Consider the following 14,112-nt stretch of genomic DNA (forward strand, 5'->3'; position numbering starts at 1 on the left):
AATTTTGCGCTCCGACCACCTGTACAACTCGGTCTCGTAGCAGTGCTAAAGCTTTAGCAGCTTCTCAACTCTAGCAATCGTAACTCCCAGTACAGGGCATGTAATTTGAGGGGACTGAGAAAAACATCAGTACAGACCGTGAATAACACCTTCCCGTTCAAAAGCGCAAGCGAACATGAACAGAGTCTGTGCGTACTGATTGGTGCCAGCTGACGTGCGCGCTTAAAAACACGTCTCAAATGCGGGACCTGGAGTGGCAGCGTTTGCTAAAACGTACGAGTTGTAGTAACTGGTGCAAGAAATGGCCGCGCACAGGAAACGACAACCTCATATCGGAGGGCATATTTCTCAAACAGTGCGATACAACCAACGTCAAATGTTTTCGCGTCTGGGCCCACTTTTACGGTCGGTAAGAAAGCCGCCGCAAGAAAGAAAGTCGCCGCATCCGGTAGTGCTCATTTTATAGTGATTAATGCCACATTTGACATGTACACGATTCGTGAACAATTTCTTTCGTCAATGACAGTACTGGCCGCGAATCACAAAACTCACTCGTAGAGACACCGGCCCACTGAAGTTGAGAACAAAGAGGTTCCTGAACAATGTTATCCTCAGCAAAGGAATCTGCACACGTGCTTTCGGGTTCGTAGTCCGTGCATTTTTATGCGCCGCCTCAAAAAATGGGCACAGGCTACGCGTACGAGCAGATCGTCGTCGTAATTCGGGAGGAGTTGTGAAACGCGCAGTGGCTAAGTCAGAATGGAACGAAAGTCACGCGAGACTTACCTGAGATTGCATAGGGCAGCCAACAGAGGAAGACCGCGCCGTACCTAACACACGCCCGCTAAAACAGCTGGCAAGCCGCATCGGCCGCAGGCGCCACATCCGCTAAGATAGGTGCCCTCTCCCATACAGATTGGAAATGTTCCGTTTATACGGTGCCGCCGTCTACAGGCGGAGATTAGCAATCAGTGAGAACCTGATAGGGTAAGGCAAAGCGCGGGATATTATAATGCCCAAGAATAAATCGCATAGGCTGCAAAGCACGATTCTAAAAAGTCACATAGAAAATTTGGCTCCTGAGGGAAACGTATTAATTGAAATGCACACGAAACAATTTTGATTGGTGATTGGTGAAACGGTGTGTGAGGAGAGTGGCGTTGGGCTATCGTTCACGGGGGGGGGGGGGGGGGGGGGTGACCAGATATGTTGCGTTTTAAGGCGAAAGCCTTTAATGTCTCATCGTTGTAAGCAGCAGTTGTCGACAGAGAATGTCACGCTTTTCAGTTGGTCGAAACGGTCGTGACGTCACAGTGCGCCAATTTCAAACGGGGCAAATTGTACTTTGGCTAGTAACCATGCAACCAATTGAAGGGACCATATAGTGATGCTCCAAGTAAGTGGGACTGAGCTTAGTTTATTGCTTAATTACCCAATTAGCCTAATTAACTTCTCTAGTCAGGCCATATAAATAAATCAAACCTAGTAAGAAATTGGTCGAGCTCGGGAATCGAACTCCGGTCTTCGGAGCGCGAGACGAGCATGCTATCCACTCCGCCATGCCAGCTCGATGGTTTGGAATGAACAAAGGCACGTCTAGTGAATACGGTGTCTTCGCTCACTGCCATCCTCCTCCCTTCCCTTCCGGCGAGGTTTAGGTGTCCACCGAGATATGAGAGAGAAACACATTTCCTTTCCTCAAAAACCAATTTACCGACGAGCGAGGCGTAGAACCGAATGGGCGATGGCGTTCTATGGACTCCCTGGCAGCGTTGCAAGACGCTCTCGCGTTCCACTCTTAGAGGCGAAGCTTAACATCTTAACCACACATCAGTGACCACACTTTAGGTCAAAAAAGTGCACCCCCCCCCCCCCCCTGAATTTTGACGGGTGTCCACCGAGATATGTGAGACAGTTACTGCGTAATTTTCTTTCCTCAAATACAATTTTCATTTTCTTCATTACGGGCCATCTTCGTCTTTCTTCTTTCACTCCCACTTCCTCCGTTCCCCTACGGTGCGGTTCAGGTGTCCACCGAGATGACAGAGATTTACTGCGCCATTTCCTTTCCTCAAAAACCGTTGCGTTGAAACGGCAAGGCATCGCGCCGAACGGGTGGTGGCGTTCCATGGACTCCCTGGCAGCGCTACAACACGCTGTCGCGTTCCACTTCTAAAGGTGAAGCTTAAGCTTAATTAGCAGTTAATTAGTATTCAGGCATTAATCAGGAATTAACCATTAATTAGTGATCTGTCATCACTTAGTAATTAGTACTCAATTACATGTGACGCCACCAGTGCCACAGAAGCACTGAAAGTGGTGCGGAAAACGCTTTCGCCTCTACGCACTTTAGACAGTCAAAGTGCCCCCTGAATTTTTCTGTGATTGGCCGCTTACTGCTTTAATCGAATACAGTTGTCACGCCAGATGAAATGGAAAATCGATACTCAATTCTGATAGAATAACGCCACAATTTAAGTGTACTTTGACGAAAAGCAAGATTGAAGGCATAGGTTGCTTCATAATTCACACCACTTGCAACGAGTTTCAACGATCAACGATTCATTTCTCGATAGAACAGATCTAACATGCGGTGGCCCGGCGTCAAAGTGTCTAATGTCGGAGACGAGAGAAAATATAGATTGCCATTTTCTGGCATATTTTGTTCTCTATCCTTGAAATGGCGGCATAAGAAGTCCCAACTTCGGAAAGTCAGGGCACCAGCGACAATGCCGACGTGCTGTGTGATAGCTTGGGCACTTTGCTGCTCGGGAGGTCACGTTATTACGAGTTTCTATCGCACATCTGAAGATCATGAGTAATCGCCATGTATTAAGTTAATACTTATAAAAATAATGATCAGAGGCCGTAGTTTTTTGGTCTTCCAGTTAGTCGTCAGGTCTTGTGGGCTCAGCGTTCCTTGCATTGACTTTTGGTACGTTTTGGAAAAGGAGACATTACAAATGACATTGACGTATATTCTTGAAGTCCAGTGACCAATCACTGTCGCCTGTGCCCTGCACTGTTGTCAATTCTGAGCAAACTGCCGTCTCAGCGAAGTATATGCGCATATCGCGCGTTATATGTATCGACTTCAAGCTATTATTTACGACTAGGCATGAGTGTCAGCGTTGGCGTTCCCCTCACCTTCCTGTTATCAGGAGACTGCTGTCGTATCTCCAATGTCAGGATCACAAGAGGCGGCTTATCAATCCGAAACAAACGTCGACATGGCGAAGAATAGTGCTTTGAAACGCTCAGTCGTGATCACAGCACTGAAGCTCGGTATGCTCAAATGTAGGAGAGGGGCTTTACGTTGCACCGAAGAAAATATTGTCGACAAAATTCAGTGGTCTGACGATACGAGGCCCAGAGCATGAAGATGAGAACTTTCATTAGCGCGCCAACTGCGAACGCCTATATGCGTACATGCATATACGCGTATATGCTTCCTGTCGTCATGTCGTACGCTACAGACAACCATCATTCCTATTTGCAACGTCACTTGGCATGCCTACATGCTGTGCTAGGTTTAACGTAAATGTATCGAACACTTATCGAAATAAACAGGCAGGAGATACCGCTGCACCTGCATACTCCGTAGTTTTGCGTCTACGGATGAGGCCGAACCGAGCGAGTCGCTTCTCTGTATTACGGGCGCAATCACTAAAAAAAAAACCGTCCTGGGACTGCTGATAGTCATGATAACCAGAGGGCTCCCACTTCTAGCGGGGCTGTTTCGAGCGCCACCTCTCCTTTGTTCTAATCCCTGTTGCTGCTGTCTGTTTAGTCACTTCTATAAGGAGTAGCCACGGCAAGTTCCTATAGGAACATCCAAATAGTTTGAAATTGGTCGTGCTGTTTTTAATTTCACCGTCTATTTGTGCGTTTTTTGTCTGGTGCGGTTACCTTAGGTGAACCTCAGTTTCTATATAGTCTTTCACGTAGGCAGATATTTACCTGGTTACGAACTGTGTGGTGACGAACGACGGTGAAAAAGTCGCTTTTCTAAACTAGCCTCCTTCGACTGGTATGACCCGAAAACCTTATCGTCTCAGCTGAAGAACTCCCTTTATTTTTTTCGCCGCCCATGTAATCTCGAGTTAGTGCAACAGAGCCGCTACTTAAGCACACGCTAAGAGAAAAACAACCTGCCTACTCAAACGTTCCATATGAGCCGCTCGTATGGAATTATGGGAATATGGAATCCATAACGCATACAAATATATACTCCTATCCTTGTTTTATGCACGGAGTCCATACGAATTTCACATAATTCGATACTGTTTCCATACACTGTGAAGACGTCATACGGAGTCAGTCCCTGGTGAAAAAAAAGTGTTATGATGAAATAAGCCGATACAGACATCGTCTTAGGAACACCATATAATTTGTATGACATTGGATAATATCTGCATAATGACTGTGTGATTTCGCAGAAATATATGACGCTTGTATGATAACGTTGTATAATCTGTATGATAACTGTACGATATTTGTGTCATAAACTGTACGAGTTAATTGCATCAGATAACTTTTTTTCAGCAGGGTATAAGCTCCCATACGTGCTTTACTTGTAGTCTGTGTCAACTCCATATGCTCTATACTGGACAACGTAAAGTCCATATTGACTTATGGGACTTGTCATACAAAAACTTTCAGTAGGGCTAAGCGCGAGCGATATCTAACACTTCTGGCAGGCAGCTGGAACAGCAGTCATGAGGAACTGTTCTGGATCTTTGGAGACGGATAGCTGTTCTTTCCGCAGTTTGACTTCGTTGGTTTACAACAAACAGATTCTAACGGCGCAAGGGAGCGAGTTGCACGAATCAAAGTACTTCACAGTGCCGGGCAGTGGGCTTACAGGAGGTGCAGGCTTTCGAGCCACTCCTGTGTCGATCTGTTCTATCCGCTGCCGTCGATCCGAATCATCGAAGCCCTGAGAACATTACGCTTGGCTTGCTGTCCGAAGAATCTCTGCGCTGCGTATCCATCCATCGCCCTTGTCTTATCTCTCTGAAACTATTTATTGCAGTCCTCTCTTCATTACCTTAATGTAATTAGTCTAATTTCAATCGCTGTATTGTGTAACACTTGCTGTCTCTTTATATCCCCTTTTTTATAATTAATGGAGCTTCTTTGATTCGCAGCTGCCTTGGACCGTTTCTTGTCTTCTTATAGCCTCTAGCTGTGTTGCTATTATCATAGTGATCTAACCGTTAGAACCGCATTGTTTCCTGGTACAAAACAAGATTTTGTGAACTTCTTCCCTAATCCCCCATCTAAACACGTGCCCCAGGTGTAGACCAGCTTAACTTTTGTTATCACTAAAATCTCCTTAGATGGCCTTCAGGCAACCGTAAGTGAGTTCTGCCGCCTCTCTACCCGCAGTAAAGGAAGAGGTTTGTCAAAGCTATCTAAGCAACTAGTAGAACACAGTCTTCGGAACGAATACCTCAGATAAAATGTAAATTCTGAATGTTGGTAGTTCGCTGTCGTCTGATAATGTTCTCGTAAGAGAGCATTGTGTCCAAAAATGCACTGTTATATAAACGTCTGCACCACGGTGGTCTGCACAAATGTTCTGCTCTGACATTACAAAGCTTGCGACCACCATGTGCACAGTGTACATAAATGCACTATTATATGCAGGCTTGCGCAAGTCCTTTGCTTTGACAGCCGAAAAGTAAATACCATTTTAAACACCGGATGCGTTGTTGCTACAACATAAATACCAAGCTCGCTTATGACACAGAAATGAAAGCATCAGCACTGCCATAAAATGTACAAATGTGTGTAAGCGTGATAAAAACAAACGCGTGCATGCCCGATAATGTTCAGCTTAATCCCTGAAATATTCAGCACAACATTCCATGAGAGACAAATGCTTATTTGTTGGTTAACATGCCACAGAGCCGAAACCCCCCATATTGCTTAGCTTGTGTCCCAGGCGTTGTCCCAGACGTAGTAGGTACATTTTATTTTAGGGAAGTGCAAATGCACCATGTTCTTTGTGATGTCGGTGATCGTTTACATGACGTGATACGTTCGAGTTGTTCTACCAGAGGCTTCCATTGCAGCATCAGTTAATGTAGCCACGGCACAGCTTCGAGGCGTAAAACTCCACACAAAGTGGCCGACGATTCAAAATCTGTATCGTTACATATTCCAGTCACAGATAAATTCGTGCAAAATCACAGGTTTGTTGTGTGAAGCTGACTTAACGGAATGTAATAGAGCTCTTGAAAAGTGCTTCCTACAGAACGCCATGCATTGCGGACGTGAGGAAATTGCAAGATTATCAGTGTAACAAGAATATGGGCATATCTAATAAGGGAACAACTTATTCAGTCGCATCCACTCAAGCGCAGCCAATTGCTAAAAATATAATCTATACAGTATCCACAGAAACTTAATAGTTAAAGAAAACTTCGCCTTGTGCCGAGGATTCGAGCCCCGGAACACCACTTCACCAGAGCAGTCGCTATACCAACTAAATTAACCGAGATGATTAGCATATGTTAGGGCGGGAGCGAATATTCAATAACTAGATTAGCATTACTCACTGGCATCCATCGCACAACGAAGTTTCCGTGGACGCTGTTTAGCTTTCCTTTGTAGGAAAGCTCTTCTTCTGTGCTTCGCATCAGCAGAAGCACAGAAAAATCTTCGAGTCGAGAAATCGTCCTTGCCACATAAATGGGCAAATGCGCGGCTTAGAGCGAGCGAAAAAGAGCAGCTGACCTATTAAGGAGCATCTCCATGGACTCATCCGAGGCGCACGAGCGCATCGCCTAGGCGCCCAGCGCCGCGCCGCGACATGCGTAGAGACAGAGAGAGAAAAACTTTATTGAGCCAAGTGTGTTAGACCCCGCTTGGGTCCATGGACCCCCACACGGTCCTACTCTACGTCGAAACGTTCATTTCGCGTTTGTTCATGACGTCACCACCCCGAATCACCGCAGCAAGCTGCGATGGCGGGTCCAGAGACAAGAGCACAACCTCCCAGTCCTCCCAACTTGATAACGCGGGCTGTCCCTGCGGGGGAGGATCAGCAGGGCAGCCGAAAAGGATGTGGGAGAGTGTGGCGTGAGGGAGCATGCAGGGGAGGTGCCACAGTAGAGAGATAGCAGCTGAGGGGATGAGAGAGAGCGGGTCTGAAGGAGTCTCCAGAGGATCTGTTGGGAGTGAGTAACGGAGGGGTGTGGAGGAGGGTAAGTCCGACGGTCCAAAGGGTCTAGTTCCACTCCTCAAATCCGCGTTTGGGTGTTGGGCGTTTGTTGCGCATGAAAAGAAGCCGAGTAGCGGTGACAGTACCGAAAGGCGGCCGGAGCGGAACCTCCTCTTCTTCTTCCCCGGGTGCAGTTCTCGAAGCGCCAAATAAGCAACTCGATGGCCTCTCGCCTCCTGTCGCTTTTATTCGCGCTCGGATAAGCTCGGCGAAGGAAAGGGCGCGAAGGGCCGTACCGGATGCCGAGGGAACTGCCTTCTCTGATTGGTCACACCGACCGGAAACCAGCGAGCCACTTCCGGCGCCGGTGCGAGTGCTGCGGCACGGCCGCTTGATGCAAAGCGCAAAGCGAGGTGCGGCCAGCCACGTCGCGCCGCCGCCGACAATGGGTGAGCATGTCCTAGCGGAGTTTACAGTCGCGGCCGCTGTTTTCGGTGGGGGCGCCACTGTTCGGGGACAGGCCCCGGGAGTGGACTCCCGAAGCGCTCCTTGCTTCGTCGTGTTCGAGCGCGTTTGCGTCGTGTAAAACCGCGTTTGCCTTCCATATTCAATGCAAAATAAAAACCACTACTACTACTACTCACGTTCCTCATGTCTGCAGTGCTTTCTTTGGATTTTCTGCTGTGCGCGTGAGTGAGCACGTTTGCCTCGCGTCTGCGGTGCTGGATTTGGACTTTTCGTGTGCGCGTGAATGAATGTTTGCCTCGTGTCTGCCGTGCACTCTTTGGGCTTTTCGTGCATGCGTGTGTAGAGGTCAGGGACGTGTATGGGGCACGATGCCGCGCATCTGCTGTGTGCCACTGTCCGTCACAAACTCCAGAAAACAGCCAACTGTGAGATCATGAGTTTCCCTCTGAACTACAGCGTCGAGAAGCGTGGCTGAAAATATCGCTCGCCAAGGACTGTCAGGGAAAGGAACAAGTGGGCGCAAAGCGACAGGTCTCGGGCATGTTCCTTGCATTTTACAGAGAATGACTACAAAAAGTAAGGTCAAGGAAGGTTCTTCGTCTGTGAATGGTTCCTTCCTTTCTTGTATGACCATGCAATAAAAGTGTCAAGTACTTTGTGGTTTTCTCGGCTGCAGGTGGGCTTATGAAGTTCCACAACTTCAGCTATAATGGTCGTTTTTTTTTTCTTTTTTATAAATTGCAATAACTTGTGCATATAAGAGCCAAAATTCGACGTGACACGAAGCGGAAATTTACTGCGTGCGACCAGCTGTGCGTGTCCGTCTCATTCACCGTCTACATCGGGTAGCGAGAAGTGAATAAAAATCAGGGAGCACTTTGACGATCTAAAGTGCAAAGTGGCGAAAGCTTTTAACCGCCTCTGTCGCTGCCCTCTGCTTGGCGACTGTTGAAGATCGTTTGGCGACTCTTGAACGCTTCCGTACGGCATCGCGAGCGCGTTTCGTAGCGGGCGACATTGGAGCGCGCGCGGGCTGCACCCTTCCTCGATCAACGTTCAGAGAGCACCTGAGAGAGCTCTGGGTGATACGACCATTGTGCAAACATTTGACGTCAGTGTACATGCGCCGTTGTTAAACTACCTGAGGATTGCGCATGGGCCACTGCGCATGCGCAGTGTGCGCGTTTAGTGGGTATCATTAACTAATCATCAATACTGTTCGTACATCTACTACTACACCATTAACTATCATTACTGACTTTTCAAGTAACCATTAATGACAGCTGCCGCGGACGCATGGACGGACGGACACGCTGGCGAGTCATGAGCCATAAAAGGCTTACGCCTTAAAAGTAGATCGAAAGCTTCATGCGCATTAATGCAACATCCTGAGGTACAGCCGCTCGCCCGGTCGTGCATCCGTTACGGACAGCGTTCAGGCATACACTTCCTACCTGCTGCGGTGATTGTGACATAATCGGCGTTTTCAATGACTACTTAAAAATGCAGTCTTTAATGAGCAACTAGAAAGCGCACTGTTTACGCCTCAAGGAGTGAGCAACGGGCGTACCGACGCAGCTGGCGCGGCGTTTCCCTGCGAGCAGTTGTCCCCGAGCAGTGGCGCCGCGGCGGGCGCACGGAGAACTAGGCCCAAGACGCCGTTTCTGTGCGACGTGGCGTGGCGCACCTCGCTTTGCTAACGCTTTGCGCTTTGTATCTAGCGGCCGTGGCTGCGGGAGCGAGGCGCGAATATCTGACAAGGGGACATATATTTGCGAAGCGCCAGCTCGCCTCTGCGGCGTGCGCATGGGCAGAGCGGCACCGCCGTACGCGTAGGCGCTTTGCTCGTTCGCCTCCTCGGAAGGGCCCATGGAGATGCGCCATGGAGAGTCCACCAACCAGCCGCAGCCGTCTGAAATGTAGGCTCGCGATATCACTACAGCCTTAGGAAGTGTCCCTTCAGCGCGCGACAACGTTAACCGACCCGCACGGACACGATTAACTCGGCGAGGCTTGGCGGCGGAGGGAGGGGGTGTGCAGGGAGAAGGCGAAGGTCAAGATCGCTGGAGGAGAGGCGAGCCAACTTCCCGCCGCGGGTACGCTTCACAAATATATAGTGCGTGGTGTCCTCTCCATATGCAGCGTGTGTCGCCTAGAACTTTGCACAATTAATAAAAACACACGCTTCTTGAGTTAAAAGAGCGCTTTCTTCGGCAAAGCATTCTCAGCGGTGGAGTGCATCAGAATACAGATAAGAAGTGCTAACGAGCAGGCTGGTTAACTATTATAGAATATTTAACATTGGAACTATTACCGTTGTAATTCTGTATAGCCCACAGTATTGCCAATACCAGTTTCAAGTGTGCCGAAAACGCTATTTACCTGGACGCTGTGGGGCAATCAATTCCGGCTACATCACTTCAAAATACATGCACTTTCGAGAAGCTTGCAGGCAAAGCAACCTCTAGAGTTCAGGTAACCCGTGGAAATGGCCAAAATTTGTTCGGCCAAAGCGCCAGGGTAGTGGCGTTTTCGAAGTTCTAAAAACTGATGTGGATATTAATTAAAGTGGGCTACACGCCTCTAATTAAGGAGGATAAGAGCGATATTTAGGACGGTAACTATTGTGTATTAATACCAAGGCTGCTAGTTAAAAGTCTTATATATGTTCCTATATACTACACCATTGACAATGCTATGCTGTAGTTGTGCTTTGTTGAGCGCTATGTCCCTAGTTAAAGTGGTTTTTTTAGTCATGCCCAAATGAGTAGCCGGCGCCATAAATCAGAGACCAACATCTCCTATTAAATCCATTTAAAAAAAAAACATATATATAGGATTGATTTCCCGACCCGAAGACTTACAACCAAAGCGTCTTACCGCGCCAGCAAGAATGCGCGCGGAACCACACAGCATGGCTACAGGGGGCTTGGCTTGGCCCTTCGGGGCTCGGATGTAGGGGCTCTCGCCACCTGAGGTGACGGTTCCTTGCTACTGGAGTAGGTGTCGCCCGAGCCCTAGACGTGTACGAATATTCAGAAAATTTGAAAGGCGAGTCAAACTTCATCTTATTCGCAGAAGAGTTGAAATCTGGGTTAGTTGGTACATTATACTTAAGAAAAACCAGCCAAAAAGACAGGGACAAAGGAGAGACGAGGCACACACAACGACTGGACTATCAACTGTGCTTTATTGAAAAAACAGCCAGTCTCCAAGAAAACCCAATAGAGCATGCGCAACTCAACGGCACCGCAAAACCAGCCCAAAAAATCAAGAAACGCGATCTCCTAAGATAGTCAAACTGCGGTGTCAACGGGACAAGTAACCTAATTCTTTCTGCATCAACGTGATAGAAGCCGTGCTAACACAGTTATCTCCATGATTGCTAATGTGAAATGCTTCGAGGATTTCCCGCTCAACCTTATCCTTGCCTCTACCGAGAAAGGTAACATTGGAAAACAACGGGTAGCACCCGCAATCGCGGCAATGGCGAGGCAAGTTTGCTCCGTCAGCAGGAGTCAGAGAGTTATGGTGCTCTCGTAGCCTTTCATTTATACACCGGCCAGTTTGACCGATGTAAACTTTTTCGCATGTCAGCGGTATCTTATAAACCACCCGTGTCGCACAAGGAACATAGCAGTTTTGATGCCGCGTCGAACAAACAGGTGGTCTAGTTCTGCCACGCGCGACACGTGAACAAAGGCTTGAAAGTTTGCAAGGAGCAGAAAAGACAACATTGACACCTTGTCTTGCAGCAACTTTTTTGATATTGTGGGAAGCCCCATGCACATAAGGCATCACCTCAAATTTTCTTCTTTCAGCCCTAGTAGGGTCAGCCACCTTTTCGTCACGGCTCTTAATTCTTTGCAGCAACGACTCTGCCACAGCATTCAAAAGCGGTTTTGGGAAACCAGCCTCTTGCAAACGCTTAACCTGGTTGTCGAAACTTGACTTCATGCTATGGTGGCAACTCTTCTGCAGAGCATTGCGAAAACAGCTCATGGCAATCCCTCTCTTGACGACTTTTGAGTGTGCAGACGAGTACGGTAATAAAGCCTTCTTCCTACGAAACGCAAGCCTTCAAAACTGAAGACCACAGCCGTGAGACTCCTAGAAGCCAACAACTTGGATAATCTGGCTCAGAGGGTGAAGAATTGCAAAGGTAATCGCCTCCAAATCTTTTTCTCCGCAAAAACGCACAAGACGGACTGCCCTTTGACGGCCATTGTGACCGAGGCTGACACCTGGCAAAAGTTAGTGGGCCAGTATTTGCAGCGACACCTGCAGTCCCTTGATGTGCAGGACCCCTGCTACGTTGCAAGCGCAGCTGCTGTGGTTCAAGTACTCAGCGACGGCATTCCCGGAGCCAACGCTGGGTTTTCTATTGACATCGAAGACTTGTTTTACAGCATCCCTCATGACGAACTTTTTGTTGCAGTGCGTGAAGTGATTGAACAGAACGGCCTAGTTGCCTTCCAAAATGCTTGTGGCATCTCCGTCGATGCGTTCTTAGAACTGTTAACTACTTATCTTTCATCTACCCTTGTAGATTTTAAGGGCGGTCTGTTCATACAGAAAAAAGGAATCTGTATTGGTGCTAGCGTAGCTCCTATCTTGTGCCAAATTTTTTTAGCAAAGTTTGACAACACACTTTTAGGCTCTTTTCTTGACAAACGAGTGTGCAAAGTTTTTAGATATGTTGACGATTTCTTGATAATGTTAAATCTTTCACCGACTGACTCCTTGCATGAGGTTGTAGAAAATGTCTTAGAAGATTTTAAAGCTTGCTCAAGCTCCCTTTGTTTTACCTTTGAACTACCCGCTAACCAGTCGATTCGTTTTTTAGAACTTCAACTAACTTTTCGTGACGATGGCCATGTATGCTGGTGTTTTTTACCTAGGAGTAAGAAGGCTTTATTACCGTACTCGTCTGCACACTCAAAAGTCGTCAAAAGAGGGATTGCCATGAGCTGTTTTCGCAATGCTCTGCAGAAGAGTTGCCACCATAGCATGAAGTCAAGTTTCGACAACCAGGTTAAGCGTTTGCAAGAGGCTGGTTTCCCAAAACCGCTTTTGAATGCTGTGGCAGAGTCGTTGCTGCAAAGAATTAAGAGCCGTGACGAAAAGGTGGCTGACCCTACTAGGGCTGAAAGAAGAAAATTTGAGGTGATGCCTTATGTGCATGGGGCTTCCCACAATATCAAAAAAGTTGCTGCAAGACAAGGTGTCAATGTTGTCTTTTCTGCTCCTTGCAAACTTTCAAGCCTTTGTTCACGTGTCGCGCGTGGCAGAACTAGACCACCTGTTTGTTCGACGCGGCATCAAAACTGCTATGTTCCTTGTGCGACACGGGTGGTTTATAAGATACCGCTGACATGCGAAAAAGCTTACATCGGTCAAACTGGCCGGTGTATAAATGAAAGGCTACGAGAGCACCATAACTCTCTGACTCCTGCTGACGGAGCAAACTTGCCTCGCCATTGCCGCGATTGCGGGTGCTACCCGTTGTTTTCCAATGTTACCTTTCTCGGTAGAGGCAAGGATAAGGTTGAGCGGGAAATCCTCGAAGCATTTCACATTAGCAATCATGGAGATAACTGTGTTAGCACGGCTTCTATCACGTTGATGCAGAAAGAATTAGGTTACTTGTCCCGTTGACACCGCAGTTTGACTATCTTAGGAGATCGCGTTTCTTGATTTTTTGGGCTGGTTTTGCGGTGCCGTTGAGTTGCGCATGCTCTGTTGGGTTTTCTTGGAGACTGGCTGTTTTTTCAATAAAGCACAGTTGATAGTCCAGTCGTTGTGTGTGCCTCGTCTCTCCTTTGTCCCTGTCTTTTTGGCTGGTTTTTCTTAAGTTCATCTTATTCGATGATTGGTAAATTGATTTTTGAGGAAAGGAAATGGCGCAGTGTCTGTCTCGCGTATCTCGGCGGACACCTGAACCGCGCCGTAACGAATGGGATAAAAGAGAGAGTGAAAAGTAGTAAAGCAGAGAGAGAGGTGTCGCAGTGGAGGTCTCCAGAATAATTTGGACCAGCTGGGGATCTTTAACGTGCACTGACATAGCACAGCACACGGGCGCCTATTATGTTTAGCCTCCTTCTGAACGCGGCCGCCGCGGTCGGGTTCGTACCCGGGTACACCGGCCCAGTCGAATCAATCAAATACCGTATCTTCAGAATGATTCGAAAACAATCGATTATGTCCTCCAGTTTTCGAATACATTTCGAATAATTGACGAGAAGTTCGAATGAGGCCTATTATATTTTCTTCCCCGACTGCTCCATTTGCACGGGCCATTGACGCCACGTATCATGCTGGCGCGACCGGTATATGCACTGGATGGAGGATTCAGCATCGCAATGATGCCCATTCAAACGCCTGAGTTCATATTGCTCACACATGGCCTCAGAGATTGGATGTCACGACCCGGCCCAAGCAGGTACAGATAACGCGACCCATATATACGATCT

At 47.8% G+C, this 14,112-nt stretch overlaps 1 protein-coding gene across 3 annotated transcripts in view; it reads right to left on the reverse strand.

Annotated features, from left to right (window-relative positions):
• LOC149346765 (uncharacterized) overlaps positions 1-14,112 on the reverse strand; it is a 52,323-nt gene that overhangs the window by 23,919 nt on the left and 14,292 nt on the right. For 2 of the 3 annotated variants that reach the window (XM_089586680.1, XM_089586678.1), the window contains exon 1: positions 787-1,154. The exons of the other annotated variant lie outside the window; for it this stretch is intronic. The gene's annotated coding sequence lies outside the window, so the exon portion shown is untranslated. Of the gene's footprint in view, positions 1-786; positions 1,155-14,112 lie in introns of those variants that run through there. 3 annotated transcript variants of the gene reach the window in all.

The sequence above is a fragment of the Amblyomma mixtum genome, chromosome 4, assembly GCF_055824585.1.
Source record: "Amblyomma mixtum isolate Tamu chromosome 4, ASM5582458v1, whole genome shotgun sequence".
In the NCBI taxonomy this organism is placed as follows: domain Eukaryota; kingdom Metazoa; phylum Arthropoda; class Arachnida; order Ixodida; family Ixodidae; genus Amblyomma; species Amblyomma mixtum.